The sequence below is a fragment of the Mesoplodon mirus genome (assembly GCF_964341445.2).
Source record: "Mesoplodon mirus genome assembly, contig: SUPER_3_unloc_1, whole genome shotgun sequence".
NCBI classification, from domain to species: Eukaryota; Metazoa; Chordata; class Mammalia; order Artiodactyla; family Ziphiidae; genus Mesoplodon; species Mesoplodon mirus.
In genome coordinates this window covers 8,926,417-8,947,441 of record NW_028295818.1, presented here as the reverse complement: position 1 = coordinate 8,947,441, position 21,025 = coordinate 8,926,417, and positions in this window count along the sequence as shown.

Here is a 21,025-nt window from a genome sequence, read left to right as displayed (position 1 = left end):
CTCATGGTGACAGTGCACATGGTGACAACCCGTGCAGACTGTACTCATGGTGACAGTACTCACGGTGACAGTTCTCATGTTTGCAGTATCCATGGTGACACTGCTCACACTGATAGTGCCCATGATGAGAGTGCCCATGATGACAGGGCCCATGGTGCCATTGCCTATGTTGACAGTGCTCATGGTAACAGTGCCCAAGGTGACAGTGGCCATGGTGAGAGTGCTCACACTGATGGTGCGCATGGGGACAGTGCTCATGGTGTCTGTCTACATTGTGCCAGTACCCATGGCGACAGTGCTCATGGTGACACTGACCACTGTGAGATTCCTCACGGTGATAGTGCTCACAGTAATAGTGCTCATGGTGACAGCGCAAATGGTGACAATACCATGGTGACAGTACTCATGTTGAAAATACCCATGGTGGCAGTTCTCATAGCGACAGATCTCATGGTGACAGTGCTCATAATAGCAGTGCCCAGGTGCCAGTGCTCGTGGTGACAGTGGTCATGGTGACCGTGCCCATGGTGACAGTGTCCACGGTGACTGTTCTCACTGTGATAGTGCCCATGGTGACAGTGTTCATGATGACAGTCCACATTAAGGCTGTGCCCGTGGTGACAGTGCTCATGGTGATAGTTCTCACGGTGATAGTACGCACATTGACAGTGCCAAAGGTGACAATACCCAGGTGATAGTAATCATGGTGAAAGTGCCCATGGTGGCAGTTCTCATACTGACAGTTCTTGTGACAGTGCTCATGGTGGCTGTGCTCGTGGTGACAGTGCTCTTGGTGACAGTGCTCATGGTGGCAGTGCCCATGGTGAGACTCCCGATGGTGACACTGCCCATGGTGACAGTGCACATGGTCATGGTGCATCTGGTCGCAGTGCAAAATAGTGAGAGTGCCCATGGTGATATTGCTCATGGTGAGAGTGCCCATGGTGAGAGTGCCCATGGTTCCAGTGCCCATGGTGACAGTGCCCATTGTGACAGTGCCCCTGGTGACAGTGCACACCGTGAGAGTGCCCATGGTGTCTGTGCCCATGGTGACAGTTCTTATCATGAGAGTGTTCACGGTAGCAGTGTTCATGGTAATAGTGCTCACGGAGGCATTGCCCACAATGAGAGTGCCCATGGTGAGAATACTGACTGTGACAGTGCCCATGATGACTTTTCCCTCTGTGACAGTGCCCTTGGGGACAGTTAGCATGGTGAGATTTCTCACAGTGATAGTGCACATTGTTTCAGTGCTAATAGTGAAAAGACCCACGGCGCCAGTGCCCATCATGGCATGGCTCACGGTGATAATTCTCACAGTGACAGTGCCCATGGTGATATTACCCATGGTGACAGTACTCAGTAATCAAGTGCTCATGGTGACAGTGCCTAAAGTGATAGTGCACACGGTGGCAGTGCAAAATGTTGACAGTGCCCATGGTCACATTGCTTAATGTGATAGTCCTTGTGGTGACATTGCGCATGGTGACATAGCCCACCATGACAGTGCTCTTGTTGACAGTGCTCATGGAGATAGTGCCAATGTTAGAAGTGCCCATCGAGAAAGTGCCCATGGTGACAGTTCTTATGATGAGAGTGGTCAGAGTGGCAGTGCTCATGGTGAAAGGGCCCATGGTGACAGAGCACACGGTGACAGTGTCCATAGTTATAGTGTCCATGGTGACAGTACTAACAGTGAAATTGTCCATGGGGACACTGTCCATGGTGAAAGTGCCCATAGTCACAACACTCACGGTGATAGTGCTCACGGTGAGAGTGGCCATGGTGACAGTGACCACGGTGACAGTACTAATGGTGATACTGCCCATGATGACAGTGCTCATGGTGACAGTCCACATTGTGCCAGTGCCCATGGTGACAGTGCTCATGGTGACAGTGCCCAAAGTCACAATACCCATGGTGACAGTGCCCAGGCTGACAGTTCTCAAGGTGATAGTGCCCATGGTGACAGTGCACATGGTGATACAGAGAATGGGGACAGTGCTTATGGTGACAGTGGTCATGGTTGCAGTACCCATGGTGATAGTGCTGAAACTGACAGTGCCCTTGGGGATAGTGCCCATGGTGAGTGTGCTCGTGTTAATAGTGCCCATGGTGGCAGTTCCCATTGTGAAAGTGCTCATGATGACAGTGCCCATGTTGGTAGTTCCCATGGTGACAGTGCTCATGGTGATAGTGACCATGTTAACAGTGCACATGGTGGCTGTGCCCTTGGTGACAGTGCCCATGATGACAGTATTCATAGTGACGGTGCTCACGGTGAGAGTGCCCATGGTGACAGTGCACATGGTGGTAGTGCACATGGTGGCAGTGAAAAATGGTGACAGTTCCCATGCTGACAGTTCTCATTGTGACAATGCACACGGTCACAACCGATGCTGACACTGCTCATGGTAGCTGTACCCGTGGTGACAGTGCTCATGGTGATAGTGCCCATGTTAACAGTGCCCATGGTGACACTGCCCATGGTGACAATTCCCATGATGACAGTGCCCATGGAGTCAGTGCCCACGGAGCCATTGCCTATGGTAACAGTGCTCACAGTGACAGTACCCATGGTAACAGTGACCACGGTGAGAGTGCTCATGGTAATAGTGTCTATGGTGACAGATCACACTGTGACAGTCCGCATTGTGCCAGTACCAATAGTGACAGTGCCCATGGTGACATTGACCACGGTGAGAGTGCTCACGGTGCTAGTGCTCACAGTAATAGTGCTCATGGCGACAGAGCCGACAGTGACGGTGCTCACAGTGACAGTGCCTATGGTGATAGTGCCCATGGTGAGAGTCTGCCCATTGATAGTGCCCATGGTGGCAGTTCCCATTGTGAAAGTGCTCATGATGACATTGCCCATGTTGGTAGTTCCCATGGTGACAGTGCTCACGGTGATAGTGACCTTGGTAACTGTGCACATGGTGGCCGTGCCCTTGGTGACAGTACCAATGATGACAGTACTCATGGTGACAGTTCTCATGGTAATAGTTCCCATGGGGACAAGGCACAGGGTGGCAGTGAAAAATGGTGAAAGTGCCCAGGTTGACAGTTCTCATGGTGACAGTGCACACGGTGACAACCCATGCAGACAGTCCTCACGGTGACAGTTCTCATGGTTGCAGTACCCATGGGGACAGTGCTCACAGTGATACTGTCCATGGTGGCAGTGCGCATGGTGACAGTGCCCATGGTGACACTGCCCATGATGACAGTGCCCATGGTGAAAGTTCCCACGGCGCCATTGCCTATGGTGACAGTGCTCATGGTAACAGTGCCCATGGTGACAGTGACCATGGTGAGAGTGCTCACACTGAGAGTGCCCATGGTGACAGGGCTCATGGTGCCAGTCCGCATTGTGCCAGTACCCATGGCGACAGTGGTCCTGGTGACACTGACCACAGTGACAGTGCTCACTGTGATAGAGCTCACGGTATTAGTGCTCATGGTGACAGTGCAAATGGTGACAATACCCATGGTGACAGTACTCATGTTGAAAATACCCATGGTGGCCGTTCTCATGGTGACAGTGCTCATAATAGCAGTGCCCAAGGTGGCAGTCCTCGTGGTGACAGTGCTAATGGTGACAGTGCTCTTGGTGGCAGTTCCCATGGGGACAGTACCGATGGTGACCCTGTGCATTGTTACAGTGCCCATGGTAACCGTGCTCACGGTGGTAGTGCACATCGTGACAGTGCCCATGGTGGTAGTTCACCTGGTGACAGTGCTAAATAGTGACAGTGCACATGCTGACAGTGCTCACGGTGATAGTGCCCATGGTGACAGTGCCCACGGTGATAATGGGTATTATTACAGTGTTCATCGTGACAGAGCCCAAGGTGGCAGTGGCCATGGTGACAGTGCCCACAATGACAGTGCCCATGGTAACAGTGCCGACAGTGACACTGCCCACGGTGACACTTCTCACAGTGAATGTGCCCATGGGGACAGTTACCATGATGAGATTTCTCACGGTGATAGTGCCCGTTGTGACAGTGCTCACAGTGACAATGCCCATGGTGCCAGTGCCCATAGAGACATTCCGCACGGTCCCATTTCTCACGGTGAAAGTGCCTATGGTGACACTGCACCTGGTGGCAGTGCAAAATGGTGACAGTGCCCATGGTGACATTGCTCATAGTGACTTTGCTTACAGTGATAGTCCTTACGGTGACAGTGTGCATGGTGACACTGCACACAGTTGCAGTGTTTATGGTGACAGTGTTCACGGTGATACTTTCCATGGTGATAGTGCCCATGGTGACACTGCACATGGTGGCAGTGATAAATGGTGACAGTGCCCCTGTTGACAGTTCTCATGGTGACAGTGCACATGGTGACAACCCGTGCAGACTGTACTCATGGTGACAGTACTCACGGTGACAGTTCTCATGTTTGCAGTTTCCATGGTGACACTGCTCACACTGATAGTGCCCATGATGAGAGTGCCCATGATGACAGGGCCCATGGTGCCATTGCCTATGGTGACAGTGCTCATGGTAACAGTGCCCAAGGTGACAGTGGCCATGGTGAGAGTGCTCACACTGATGGTGCGCATGGGGACAGTGCTCATGGTGTCTGTCTACATTTTGCCAGTACCCATGGCGACAGTGCTCATGGTGACACTGACCACTGTGAGATTGCTCACGGTGATAGTGCTCACAGTAATAGTGCTCATGGTGACAGCGCAAATGGTGAGAATACCATGGTGACAGTACTCATGTTGAAAATACCCATGGTGGCAGTTCTCATAGCGACAGATCTCATGGTGACAGTGCTCATAGTAGCAGTGCCCAGGTGCCAGTGCTCGTGGTGACAGTGGTCATGGTGACCGTGCCCATGGTGACAGTGTCCACGGTGACTGTTCTCACTGTGATAGTGCCCATGGTGACAGTGTTCATGATGACAGTCCACATTAAGGCTGTGCCCGTGGTGACAGTGCTCATGGTGATAGTTCTCACGGTGATAGTACGCACATTGACAGTGCCAAAGGTGACAATACCCAGGTGATAGTAATCATGGTGAAAGTGCCCATGGTGGCAGTTCTCATACTGACAGTTCTTGTGACAGTGCTCATGGTGGCTGTGCTCGTGGTGACAGTGCTCTTGGTGACAGTGCTCATGGTGGCAGTGCCCATGGTGAGACTCCCGATGGTGACACTGCCCATGGTGACAGTGCATATGGTCATGGTGCATCTGGTCGCAGTGCAAAATAGTGAGAGTGCCCATGGTGATATTGCTCATGGTGATAGTGCCCATGGTGAGAGTGCCCATGGTTCCAGTGCGCATGGTGACAGTGCCCATTGTGACAGTGCCCCTGGTGACAGTGCACACCGTGAGAGTGCCCATGGTGTCTGTGCCCATGGTGACAGTACTTATCATGAGAGTGTTCACGGTAGCAGTGTTCATGGTAATAGTGCTCACGGAGGCATTGCCCACAATGAGAGTGCCCATGGTGAGAATACTGACTGTGACAGTGCCCATGATGACTTTTCCCTCTGTGACAGTGCCCTTGGGGACAGTTAGCATGGTGAGATTTCTCACAGTGATAGTGCACATTGTTTCAGTGCTAATAGTGAAAAGACCCACGGCGCCAGTGCCCATCATGGCATGGCTCACGGTGATAATTCTCACAGTGACAGTGCCCATGGTGATATTACCCATGGTGACAGTACTCAGTGATCAAGTGCTCATGGTGACAGTGCCTAAAGTGATAGTGCACACGGTGGCAGTGCAAAATGTTGACAGTGCCCATGGTCACATTGCTTAATGTGATAGTCCTTGTGGTGACATTGCGCATGGTGACATAGCCCACCATGACAGTGCTCTTGTTGACAGTGCTCATGGAGATAGTGCCAATGTTAGAAGTGCCCATCGAGAAAGTGCCCATGGTGACAGTTCTTATGATGAGAGTGGTCAGAGTGGCAGTGCTCATGGTGAAAGGGCCCATGGTGACAGAGCACACGGTGACAGTGTCCATAGTTATAGTGTCCATGGTGACAGTACTAACAGTGAAATTGTCCATGGGGACACTGTCCATGGTGAAAGTGCCCATAGTCACAACACTCACGGTGATAGTGCTCACGGTGAGAGTGGCCATGGTGACAGTGACCACGGTGACAGTACTAATGGTGATACTGCCCATGATGACAGTGCTCATGGTGACAGTCCACATTGTGCCAGTGCCCATGGTGACAGTGCTCATGGTGACAGTGCCCAAAGTCACAATACCCATGGTGACAGTGCCCAGGCTGACAGTTCTCAAGGTGATAGTGCCCATGGTGACAGTGCACATGGTGATACAGAGAATGGGGACAGTGCTTATGGTGACAGTGGTCATGGTTGCAGTACCCATGGTGATAGTGCTGAAACTGACAGTGCCCTTGGGGATAGTGCCCATGGTGAGTGTGCTCGTGTTAATAGTGCCCATGGTGGCAGTTCCCATTGTGAAAGTGCTCATGATGACAGTGCCCATGTTGGTAGTTCCCATGGTGACAGTGCTCATGGTGATAGTGACCATGTTAACAGTGCACATGGTGGCTGTGCCCTTGGTGACAGTGCCCATGATGACAGTATTCATAGTGACGGTGCTCACGGTGAGAGTGCCCATGGTGACAGTGCACATGGTGGTAGTGCACATGGTGGCAGTGAAAAATGGTGACAGTTCCCATGCTGACAGTTCTCATTGTGACAATGCACACGGTCACAACCGATGCTGACACTGCTCATGGTAGCTGTACCCGTGGTGACAGTGCTCATGGTGATAGTGCCCATGTTAACAGTGCCCATGGTGACACTGCCCATGGTGACAATTCCCATGATGACAGTGCCCATGGAGTCAGTGCCCACGGAGCCATTGCCTATGGTAACAGTGCTCACAGTGACAGTACCCATGGTAACAGTGACCACGGTGAGAGTGCTCATGGTAATAGTGTCTATGGTGACAGATCACACTGTGACAGTCCGCATTGTGCCAGTACCAATAGTGACAGTGCCCATGGTGACATTGACCACGGTGAGAGTGCTCACGGTGCTAGTGCTCACAGTAATAGTGCTCATGGCGACAGAGCCGACAGTGACGGTGCTCACGGTGACAGTGCCTATGGTGATAGTGCCCATGGTGAGAGTCTGCCCATTGATAGTGCCCATGGTGGCAGTTCCCATTGTGAAAGTGCTCATGATGACATTGCCCATGTTGGTAGTTCCCATGGTGACAGTGCTCACGGTGATAGTGACCTTGGTAACTGTGCACATGGTGGCCGTGCCCTTGGTGACAGTGCCAATGATGACAGTACTCATGGTGACAGTTCTCATGGTAATAGTTCCCATGGGGACAAAGCACAGGGTGGCAGTGAAAAATGGTGAAAGTGCCCATGTTGACAGTTCTCATGGTGACAGTGCACACGGTGACAACCCATGCAGACAGTACTCACGGTGACAGTTCTCATGGTTGCAGTACCCATGGGGACAGTGCTCACAGTGATACTGTCCATGGTGGCAGTGCGCATGGTGACAGTGCCCATGGTGACACTGCCCATGATGACAGTGCCCATGGTGAAAGTTCCCACGGCGCCATTGCCTATGGTGACAGTGCTCATGGTAACAGTGCCCATGGTGACAGTGACCATGGTGAGAGTGCTCACACTGAGAGTGCCCATGGTGACAGGGCTCATGGTGCCAGTCCGCATTGTGCCAGTACCCATGGCGACAGTGGTCCTGGTGACACTGACCACAGTGACAGTGCTCACTGTGATAGAGCTCACGGTATTAGTGCTCATGGTGACACTGCAAATGGTGACAATACCCATGGTGACAGTACTCATGTTGAAAATACCCATGGTGGCCGTTCTCATGGTGACAGTGCTCATAATAGCAGTGCCCAAGGTGGCAGTCCTCGTGGTGACAGTGCTAATGGTGACAGTGCTCTTGGTGGCAGTTCCCATGGGGACAGTACCGATGGTGACCCTGTGCATTGTTACAGTGCCCATGGTAACCGTGCTCACGGTGGTAGTGCACATCGTGACAGTGCCCATGGTGGTAGTTCACCTGGTGACAGTGCTAAATAGTGACAGTGCACATGCTGACAGTGCTCACGGTGATACTGCCCATGGTGACAGTGCCCACGGTGATAATGGGTATTATTACAGTGTTCATCGTGACAGAGCCCAAGGTGGCAGTGGCCATGGTGACAGTGCCCACAATGACAGTGCCCATGGTAACAGTGCCGACAGTGACACTGCCCACGGTGACACTTCTCACAGTGAATGTGCCCATGGGGACAGTTACCATGATGAGATTTCTCACGGTGATAGTGCCCGTTGTGACAGTGCTCACAGTGACAATGCCCATGGTGCCAGTGCCCATAGAGACATTCCGCACGGTCCCATTTCTCACGGTGAAAGTGCCTATGGTGACACTGCACCTGGTGGCAGTGCAAAATGGTGACAGTGCCCATGGTGACATTGCTCATAGTGACTTTGCTTACAGTGATAGTCCTTACGGTGACAGTGTGCATGGTGACACTGCACACAGTTGCAGTGTTTATGGTGACAGTGTTCACGGTGATACTTTCCATGGTGATAGTGCCCATGGTGACACTGCATATGGTGGCAGTGATAAATGGTGACAGTGCCCCTGTTGACAGTTCTCATGGTGACAGTGCACATGGTGACAACCCGTGCAGACTGTTCTCATGGTGACAGTACTCACGGTGACAGTTCTCATGTTTGCAGTATCCATGGTGACAGTGCTCACAGTGATAGTGCCCATGGTGAGAGTGCCCATGATGACAGGTCCCATGGTGCCATTGCCTATGGTGACAGTGCTCATGGTAACAGTGCCCAAGGTGACAGTGACCATGGTGAGAGTGCTCACACTGATGGTGCGCATGGTGACAGTGCTCATGGTGCCTCTCTACATTGTGCCAGTACCCATGGCGACAGTGCTCATGGTGACAGTGACCACAGTGAGAGTGCTCATGGTGATAGTGCTCACGGTAATAGTGCTCATGGTGACAGTGCAAATGGTGACAATACCATGGTGACAGTACTCATGTTGAAAATACCCATGGTGGCAGTTCTCATAGCGACAGATCTCATGGTGACAGTGCTCATAATAGCAGTGCACCGGTGCCAGGTCTCGTGGTGACAGTGCTAATGGTGACATTGCTCTTGGTGGCAGATCCCATCGGGACAATACTGATGGTGACGCTGTGCATTGTTACAGTGCCCATGGTAACCGTGCTCACGGTGGTAGTGCACATCGTGACAGTGCCCATGGTGGTAGTTCACCTGGTGACAGTGCTAAATAGTGACAGTGCACATGCTGACAGTGCTCACGGTGATAGTGCCCATGGTGACAGTGCACACGGTGATAATGGGCATTGTTACAGAGTTCATGGTGACAGCACACGGTGGCAGTGGCCATGGAGACAGTGCCCACAATGACAGTGCCCATGGTGACAGTGCCGACAGTGACAGTGCCCATGGTGACACTTCTCACGGTGACAGTGCCCATGGGGACAGTTAGCATGGTGAGATTTCTCACGGTGACAGTGCCCGTTGTGACAGTGCTCACAGTGACAATGCCCATGGTGCCAGTGCCCATAGAGTCATTCCGCACGGTCACATTTCTCACAGTGAAAGTGCCTATGGTGATATTAACCATGGTGACACTGCACATGGTGGCAGAGCAAAATGGTGACAGTGCCCATGGTGACATTGCTCATGGTGACTTTGCTTATGGTGATAGTCCTTACAGTGACAGTGTGCATGGTGACACTGCACACAGTGACAGTGTTCATGGTGACAGTGTTCACGGTGATAGTTCCCATGGTGAGATTGTCCATGGTAACAGTGCCCATAGTCACAATTCTCATGGTGTAGTGCTCACAGTGACAGTGCCCATGGTGTCATGCCCATGGTGACAGTGCTCATGGTGACAGTGCTCATGTTGGCAGTGCCATAAATAACAGTGCTCATTGTGGCAGTGCTCATGGTGTCCGTGCTCATGGTGACAGTGCCCATGTTTACAGTGGTTATGGTGATAGATGTCACGGTGTCAGTGCCCACGGGGACAGTGCCAAGGCTGACAAAGCCCAGGGTGATACTTCCCATTGGGACAGTGCCCACGGTGACAGTGCCCATGGTGACAGCGCCCAGTGTGACAAGGCTCATGGTGACAGTGCTCACGGTGACGGTGCCCATGGTGACAGTGCCGATGGTGAGAGTGCCATTAGTGACAGTGCTCATGGTGAAACTGCCCATGGAGACATCGCCCATGGTGATAGTGCTCATGGTGACAACCCCACAGTGACAGTGCCAATGTTGATAGTCCCCGTGGTGACAGGTCTTACATTGAATGTGACCATGGTGTCTGTGCTCATGGAGACAGTGCTCAAGGTTATAGTCTCCATGTTGACAGTGCCGATGGTGACAATTCTCACGGTGACAGGGCCTATGGTGAAAATTCTCATAGTGACAGTGTTCACGGTGACAGTGCCCATGGTGCTATTACCCATGGTGACAGTTCTCATAGTGAAACTGCCCATGGTGACACTGCACATGGTGGCAGTGCAAAATGGTGACAGTGCCCATGGTGATATTGCTCATGGTGACATTGCTTACGGTGATAGTGTGTATGGTGAAACTGCACACAGTGACATTGCTCATGGTGACAGTGTTCACGGCGTTAGTTCCTATCGTGAATGTAACCATGGGGACAGTGCCCATTGTCACAATTCTCATGGTGTAGTGCTCACGGTGACAGTGCCCATGGTGACAATACACAGGGTGACATTATTCATGGTGACATTGCTCATGGTGAGAGTGCCCATGTTCACAACTGTCACGGTGATAGTTCCCATGGTGACAATACCCAGGGTAACAGAGCTGATGGTAAAAGTGTTCACGGTGACAGTGCCCATGGTGACAGTACCTAAGGTGACAATTCCCATGGTGAGACTGCTCATAGACAGTGCCCATGGTGACAATACCCAGCGTGTCCTGTCCATGGTGACAGTGATCATGGTGACACTTCTCATGAGGACAGTGCCATAAGTGACAGGGCTCATTGTGGCAGTGCTCATGGTGACCGTGCTCATGGTGACAGTGCCCATGGTGACAGTGCCTATGGTGATAGATATCATGGTGGCCGTGCCCAGGGTGACATTGCCCACGCTGACAAAGCCCATGGTGATACTTCCCATTGTGACAGTGCCCACGGTGGCAGAGCCCATGGTGACAGTGCCCAAGATCACAGTGCCCATGGTGAGAGTGCTAACGGTGACTGTGCCCATGGTGACAGCACCCAGTGTGACAATGCCCATTGTGACAGTGCTCACGGTGACCATGCCGATGGTGATAGTGCCAATAGTGAGAGTGATCACGGTGACAATGCCCATGGAGACACTGCCCATGGTGATAGTGCTCATCATGACAACCCCTTGGAGGCAGTGGCAATGGTGAGAGTCCCCGTGGTGAGAGTTCTCACGGTGAATGTGATCCTGTTGAAATTGCTCATGGTGACAGTGCTCATGGTGACAGTGCTCAAGGTGATAGTCTCCATGTTGACAGTGCCCATGGTGACTGTTCTCACGGTGACAGTGCCTATGGTGATTATGCTCTTAGTGACAGTGCTCATGGTGACAGTGCCCATCGTGACAGTGACCACGGTGACTGTTCTCACCATGGTAGTACCCATGGTGACAGAGTTCATGATGACAGTCCGCATTAAGGCTGTGCCCGTGGTGACAGTGCTCATGGTGATAGTTCTCACGGTGATAGTACGCACGTTGACAGTGCCAAAGGTGACAATACCCAGGTGATAGTAATCATGGTGAAAGTGCCCATGGTGGCAGTTCTCATACTGACAGTTCTGGTGACAGTGCTCATGGTGGCAGTGCTCGTGGTGACAGTGCTCTTGGTGACAGTGCTCATGGTGGCAGTGCCCATGGTGAGACTACCGATGGTGACCCTGCCCATGGTGACAGTGCACATGGTCATGGTGCATCTGGTGGCAGTGCAAAATAGTGAGAGTGCCCATGATGATATTGCTCATGGTGATAGTGCCCATGGTGAGAGGGCCCATGGTTCCAGTGCTCATGGTGACAGTGCCCATTGTGACAGTGCCCCTGGTGACAGTGCACACCGTGAGAGTGCCCATGGTGTCTGTGCCCATGGTGACAGTACTTATCATGAGAGTGTTCACGGTAGCAGTGTTCATGGTACTAGTGCTCACGGAGACATTGCCCACAATGAGAGTGCCCATGGTGAGAATACTGACTGTGACAGTGCCCATGATGACTTTTCTCTCTGCGACAGTGCCCATGGGGACAGTTAGCACGGTGAGATTTCTCACAGTGATAGTGCACATTGTTTCAGTGCTAATAGTGAAAAGACCCACGGCGCCATTGCCCATCATGGCATTGCTCATGGTGATAGTTCTCACGGTGACAGTGCCCATGGTGATATTACCCATGGTGACAGTACTCAGTGATCAAGTGCTCATGGTGACAGTGCCTAACGTGATAGTGCACACGGTGGCAGTGCAAAATGGTGACAGTGCCCATGGGGACATTGCTTAATGTGATAGACCTTGTGGTGACATTGCACATGGTGACATAGCCCACCATGACAGTGCTCTTGTTGACAGTGCTCATGGAGATAGTGCCAATGTTAGAAGTGCCCATCGAGAAAGTGCCCATGGTGACAGTTCTTATGATGAGAGTGGTCAGAGTGGCAGTGCTCATGGTGAAAGGGCCCATGGTGACAGAGCACACGGTGACAGTGTCCATAGTTATAGTGTCCATGGTGACAGTACTAACAGTGAAATTGTCCATGGGGACACTGTCCATGGTGAAAGTGCCCATAGTCACAACACTCACGGTGATAGTGCTCACGGTGAGAGTGGCCATGGTGACAGTGACCACGGTGACAGTACTAATGGTGATACTGCCCATGATGACAGTGCTCATGGTGACAGTCCACATTGTGCCAGTGCCCATGGTGACAGTGCCCAAAGTCACAATACCCATGGTGACAGTGCCCAGGCTGACAGTTCTCAAGGTGATAGTGCCCATGGTGACAGTGCACATGGTGATACAGAGAATGGGGACAGTGCTTATGGTGACAGTGGTCATGGTTGCAGTACCCATGGTGATAGTGCTGAAACTGACAGTGCCCTTGGGGATAGTGCCCATGGTGAGTGTGCTCGTGTTAATAGTGCCCATGGTGGCAGTTCCCATTGTGAAAGTGCTCATGATGACAGTGCCCATGTTGGTAGTTCCCATGGTGACAGTGCTCATGGTGATAGTGACCATGTTAACAGTGCACATGGTGGCTGTGCCCTTGGTGACAGTGCCCATGATGACAGTATTCATAGTGACGGTGCTCACGGTGATAGTGCCCATGGTGACAGTGCACATGGTGGTAGTGCACATGGTGGCAGTGAAAAATGGTGACAGTTCCCATGCTGACAGTTCTCATTGTGACAATGCACACGGTCACAACCGATGCTGACACTGCTCATGGTAGCTGTACCCGTGGTGACAGTGCTGATGGTGATAGTGCCCATGTTAACAGTGCCCATGGTGACACTGCCCATGGTGACAATTCCCATGATGACAGTGCCCATGGAGTCAGTGCCCACGGAGCCATTGCCTATGGTAACAGTGCTCACAGTGACAGTACCCATGGTAACAGTGACCACGGTGAGAGTGCTCATGGTGATAGTGTCTATGGTGACAGATCACACTGTTTCAGTCTGCATTGTGCCAGTACCAATAGTGACAGTGCCCATGGTGACATTGACCATGCTGAGAGTGCTCACGGTGCTAGTGCTCACATTAATAATGCTCATGGTGACAGTGCCGACAGTGACGGTGTTCACGGTGACATTGCCTATGGTGATAGTGCCCATGGTGAGATTCCGCCCATTGATAGTGCCCATGGTGGCAGTTCCCATTGTGAAAGTGCTCATGATGATATTGCCCATGTTGGTAGTTCCCATGGTGACAGTGCTCACGGTGATAGTGACCTTGGTAACTGTGCACATGGTGGCCGTGCCCTTGGTGACAGTGCCAGTGATGACAGTACTCATGGTGACAGTTCTCATGGTAATAGTTCCCATGGGGACAAAGCACAGGGTGGCAGTGAAAAATGGTGAAAGTGCCCATGTTGACAGTTCTCATGGTGACAGTGCACACGGTGACAACCCATGCAGACAGTCCTCACGGTGACACTTCTCATGGTTGCAGTACCCATGGTTGACAGTGCTCACAGTGATAATGCCCATGGTGGCAGTGCCCATGGTGACAGTGCCCATGGTGACACTGCCCATGATGACAGTGCCCATGGTGAAAGTTCCCACGGCGCCATTGCCTATGGTGACAGTGCTCATGGTAACAGTGCCCATGGTGACAGTGACCATGGTGAGAGTGCTCACACTGAGAGTGCCCATGGTGACAGGGCTCATGGTGCCAGTCCGCATTGTGCCAGTACCCATGGCGACAGTGCTCATGGTGACACTGACCACAGTGACAGTGCTCACTGTGATAGAGCTCACGGTATTAGTGCTCATGGTGACAGTGCAAATGGTGACAATACCCATGGTGACAGTACTCATGTTGAAAATACCCATGGTGGCAGTTCTCATGGTGACAGTGCTCATAATAGCAGTGCCCAAGGTGGCAGTCCTCGTGGTGACAGTGCTAATGGTGACAGTGCTCTTGGTGGCAGTTCCCATGGGGACAGTACCGATGGTGACCCTGTGCATTGTTACAGTGCCCATGGTAACCGTGCTCACGGTGGTAGTGCACATCGTGACAGTGCCCATGGTGGTAGTTCACCTGGTGACAGTGCTAAATAGTGACAGTGCACATGCTGACAGTGCTCACGGTGATAGTGCCCATGGTGACAGTGCCCACGGTGATAATGGGTATTATTACAGTGTTCATCGTGACAGAGCCCAAGGTGGCAGTGGCCATGGTGACAGTGCCCACAATGACAGTGCCCATGGTAACAGTGCCGACAGTGACAGTGCCCATGGTGACACTTCTCACAGTGAATGTGCCCATGGGGACAGTTAGCATGATGAGATTTCTCACGGTGATAGTGCCCGTTGTGACAGCGCTCACAGTGACAATGCCCATGGTGCCAGTGCCCATAGAGACATTCCGCACGGTCACATTTCTCACGGTGAAAGTGCCTATGGTGACACTGCACGTGGTGGCAGTGCAAAATGGTGACAGTGCCCATGGTGACATTGCTCATAGTGACTTTGCTTACAGTGATAGTCCTTACGGTGACAGTGTGCATGGTGACACTGCACACAGTTGCAGTGTTCATGGTGACAGTGTTCACGGTGATACTTTCCATGGTGATAGTGCCCATGGTGACACTGCACATGGTGGCAGTGAAAAATGGTGACAGTGCCCCTGTTGACAGTTCTCATGGTGACAGTGCACATGGTGACAACCCGTGCAGACTGTACTCATGGTGACAGTACTCACGGTGACAGTTCTCATGTTTGCAGTATCCATGGTGACACTGCTCACACTGATAGTGCCCATGATGAGAGTGCCCATGATGACAGGGCCCATGGTGCCATTGCCTATGTTGACAGTGCTCATGGTAACAGTGCCCAAGGTGACAGTGGCCATGGTGAGAGTGCTCACACTGATGGTGCGCATGGGGACAGTGCTCATGGTGTCTGTCTACATTTTGCCAGTACCCATGGCGACAGTGCTCATGGTGACACTGACCACTGTGAGATTGCTCACGGTGATAGTGCTCACAGTAATAGTGCTCATGGTGACAGCGCAAATGGTGACAATACCATGGTGACAGTACTCATGTTGAAAATACCCATGGTGGCAGTTCTCATAGCGACAGATCTCATGGTGACAGTGCTCATAATAGCAGTGCCCAGGTGCCAGTGCTCGTGGTGACAGTGGTCATGGTGACCGTGCCCATGGTGACAGTGTCCACGGTGACTGTTCTCACTGTGATAGTGCCCATGGTGACAGTGTTCATGATGACAGTCCACATTAAGGCTGTGCCCGTGGTGACAGTGCTCATGGTGATAGTTCTCACGGTGATAGTACGCACATTGACAGTGCCAAACGTGACAATACCCAGGTGATAGTAATCATGGTGAAAGTGCCCATGGTGGCAGTTCTCATACTGACAGTTCTTGTGACAGTGCTCATGGTGGCTGTGCTCGTGGTGACAGTGCTCTTGGTGACAGTGCTCATGGTGGCAGTGCCCATGGTGAGACTCCCGATGGTGACACTGCCCATGGTGACAGTGCACATGGTCATGGTGCATCTGGTCGCAGTGCAAAATAGTGAGAGTGCCCATGGTGATATTGCTCATGGTGAGAGTGCCCATGGTGAGAGTGCCCATGGTGAGAGTGCCCATGGTGACAGTGCCCATTGTGACAGTGCCCCTGGTGACAGTGCACACCGTGAGAGTGCCCATGGTGTCTGTGCCCATGGTGACAGTTCTTATCATGAGAGTGTTCACGGTAGCAGTGTTCATGGTAATAGTGCTCACGGAGGCATTGCCCACAATGAGAGTGCCCATGGTGAGAATACTGACTGTGACAGTGCCCATGATGACTTTTCCCTCTGTGACAGTGCCCTTGGGGACAGTTAGCATGGTGAGATTTCTCACAGTGATAGTGCACATTGTTTCAGTGCTAATAGTGAAAAGACCCACGGCGCCAGTGCCCATCATGGCATGGCTCACGGTGATAATTCTCACAGTGACAGTGCCCATGGTGATATTACCCATGGTGACAGTACTCAGTAATCAAGTGCTCATGGTGACAGTGCCTAAAGTGATAGTGCACACGGTGGCAGTGCAAAATGTTGACAGTGCCCATGGTCACATTGCTTAATGTGATAGTCCTTGTGGTGACATTGCGCATGGTGACATAGCCCACCATGACAGTGCTCTTGTTGACAGTGCTCATGGAGATAGTGCCAATGTTAGAAGTGCCCATCGAGAAAGTGCCCATGGTGACAGTTCTTATGATGAGAGTGGTCAGAGTGGCAGTGCTCATGGTGAAAGGGCCCATGGTGACAGAGCACACGGTGACAGTGTCCATAGTTATAGTGTCCATGGTGACAGTACTAACAGTGAAATTGTCCATGGGGACACTGTCCATGGTGAAAGTGCCCATAGTCACAACACTCACGGTGATAGTGCTCACGGTGAGAGTGGCCATGGTGACAGTGACCACGGTGACAGTACTAATGGTGATACTGCCCATGATGACAGTGCTCATGGTGACAGTCCACATTGTGCCAGTGCCCATGGTGACAGTGCTCATGGTGACAGTGCCCAAAGTCACAATACCCATGGTGACAGTGCCCAGGCTGACAGTTCTCAAGGTGATAGTGCCCATGGTGACAGTGCACATGGTGATACAGAGAATGGGGACAGTGCTTATGGTGACAGTGGTCATGGTTGCAGTACCCATGGTGATAGTGCTGAAACTGACAGTGCCCTTGGGGATAGTGCCCATGGTGAGTGTGCTCGTGTTAATAGTGCCCATGGTGGCAGTTCCCATTGTGAAAGTGCTCATGATGACAGTGCCCATGTTGGTAGTTCCCATGGTGACAGTGCTCATGGTGATAGTGACCATGTTAACAGTGCACATGGTGGCTGTGCCCTTGGTGACAGTGCCCATGATGACAGTATTCATAGTGACGGTGCTCACGGTGAGAGTGCCCATGGTGACAGTGCACATGGTGGTAGTGCACATGGTGGCAGTGAAAAATGGTGACAGTTCCCATGCTGACAGTTCTCATTGTGACAATGCACACGGTCACAACCGATGCTGACACTGCTCATGGTAGCTGTACCCGTGGTGACAGTGCTCATGGTGATAGTGCCCATGTTAACAGTGCCCATGGTGACACTGCCCATGGTGACAATTCCCATGATGACAGTGCCCATGGAGTCAGTGCCCACGGAGCCATTGCCTATGGTAACAGTGCTCACAGTGACAGTACCCATGGTAACAGTGACCACGGTGAGAGTGCTCATGGTAATAGTGTCTATGGTGACAGATCACACTGTGACAGTCCGCATTGTGCCAGTACCAATAGTGACAGTGCCCATGGTGACATTGACCACGGTGAGAGTGCTCACGGTGCTAGTGCTCACAGTAATAGTGCTCATGGCGACAGAGCCGACAGTGACGGTGCTCACAGTGACAGTGCCTATGGTGATAGTGCCCATGGTGAGAGTCTGCCCATTGATAGTGCCCATGGTGGCAGTTCCCATTGTGAAAGTGCTCATGATGACATTGCCCATGTTGGTAGTTCCCATGGTGACAGTGCTCACGGTGATAGTGACCTTGGTAACTGTGCACATGGTGGCCGTGCCCTTGGTGACAGTACCAATGATGACAGTACTCATGGTGACAGTTCTCATGGTAATAGTTCCCATGGGGACAAGGCACAGGGTGGCAGTGAAAAATGGTGAAAGTGCCCAGGTTGACAGTTCTCATGGTGACAGTGCACACGGTGACAACCCATGCAGACAGTCCTCACGGTGACAGTTCTCATGGTTGCAGTACCCATGGGGACAGTGCTCACAGTGATACTGTCCATGGTGGCAGTGCGCATGGTGACAGTGCCCATGGTGACACTGCCCATGATGACAGTGCCCATGGTGAAAGTTCCCACGGCGCCATTGCCTATGGTGACAGTGCTCATGGTAACAGTGCCCATGGTGACAGTGACCATGGTGAGAGTGCTCACACTGAGAGTGCCCATGGTGACAGGGCTCATGGTGCCAGTCCGCATTGTGCCAGTACCCATGGCGACAGTGGTCCTGGTGACACTGACCACAGTGACAGTGCTCACTGTGATAGAGCTCACGGTATTAGTGCTCATGGTGACAGTGCAAATGGTGACAATACCCATGGTGACAGTACTCATGTTGAAAATACCCATGGTGGCCGTTCTCATGGTGACAGTGCTCATAATAGCAGTGCCCAAGGTGGCAGTCCTCGTGGTGACAGTGCTAATGGTGACAGTGCTCTTGGTGGCAGTTCCCATGGGGACAGTACCGATGGTGACCCTGTGCATTGTTACAGTGCCCATGGTAACCGTGCTCACGGTGGTAGTGCACATCGTGACAGTGCCCATGGTGGTAGTTCACCTGGTGACAGTGCTAAATAGTGACAGTGCACATGCTGACAGTGCTCACGGTGATAGTGCCCATGGTGACAGTGCCCACGGTGATAATGGGTATTATTACAGTGTTCATCGTGACAGAGCCCAAGGTGGCAGTGGCCATGGTGACAGTGCCCACAATGACAGTGCCCATGGTAACAGTGCCGACAGTGACACTGCCCACGGTGACACTTCTCACAGTGAATGTGCCCATGGGGACAGTTACCATGATGAGATTTCTCACGGTGATAGTGCCCGTTGTGACAGTGCTCACAGTGACAATGCCCATGGTGCCAGTGCCCATAGAGACATTCCGCACGGTCCCATTTCTCACGGTGAAAGTGCCTATGGTGACACTGCACCTGGTGGCAGTGCAAAATGGTGACAGTGCCCATGGTGACATTGCTCATAGTGACTTTGCTTACAGTGATAGTCCTTACGGTGACAGTGTGCATGGTGACACTGCACACAGTTGCAGTGTTTATGGTGACAGTGTTCACGGTGATACTTTCCATGGTGATAGTGCCCATGGTGACACTGCATATGGTGGCAGTGATAAATGGTGACAGTGCCCCTGTTGACAGTTCTCATGGTGACAGTGCACATGGTGACAACCCGTGCAGACTGTACTCATGGTGACAGTACTCACGGTGACAGTTCTCATGTTTGCAGTATCCATGGTGACACTGCTCACACTGATAGTGCCCATGATGAGAGTGCCCATGATGACAGGGCCCATGGTGCCATTGCCTATGGTGACAGTGCTCATGGTAACAGTGCCCAAGGTGACAGTGGCCATGGTGAGAGTGCTCACACTGATGGTGCGCATGGGGACAGTGCTCATGGTGTCTGTCTACATTTTGCCAGTACCCATGGCGACAGTGCTCATGGTGACACTGACCACTGTGAGATTGCTCACGGTGATAGTGCTCACAGTAATAGTGCTCATGGTGACAGCGCAAATGGTGAGAATACCATGGTGACAGTACTCATGTTGAAAATACCCATGGTGGCAGTTCTCATAGCGACAGATCTCATGGTGACAGTGCTCATAGTAGCAGTGCCCAGGTGCCAGTGCTCGTGGTGACAGTGGTCATGGTGACCGTGCCCATGGTGACAGTGTCCACGGTGACTGTTCTCACTGTGATAGTGCCCATGGTGACAGTGTTCATGATGACAGTCCACATTAAGGCTGTGCCCGTGGTGACAGTGCTCATGGTGATAGTTCTCACGGTGATAGTACGCACATTGACAGTGCCAAAGGTGACAATACCCAGGTGATAGTAATCATGGTGAAAGTGCCCATGGTGGCAGTTCTCATACTGACAGTTCTTGTGACAGTGCTCATGGTGGCTGTGCTCGTGGTGACAGTGCTCTTGGTGACAGTGCTCATGGTGGCAGTGCCCATGGTGAGACTCCCGATGGTGACACTGCCCATGGTGACAGTGCATATGGTCATGGTGCATCTGGTCGCAGTGCAAAATAGTGAGAGTGCCCATGGTGATATTGCTCATGGTGATAGTGCCCATGGTGAGAGTGCCCATGGTTCCAGTGCGCATGGTGACAGTGCCCATTGTGACAGTGCCCCTGGTGACAGTGCACACCGTGAGAGTGCCCATGGTGTCTGTGCCCATGGTGACAGTACTTATCATGAGAGTGTTCACGGTAGCAGTGTTCATGGTAATAGTGCTCACGGAGGCATTGCCCACAATGAGAGTGCCCATGGTGAGAATACTGACTGTGACAGTGCCCATGATGACTTTTCCCTCTGTGACAGTGCCCTTGGGGACAGTTAGCATGGTGAGATTTCTCACAGTGATAG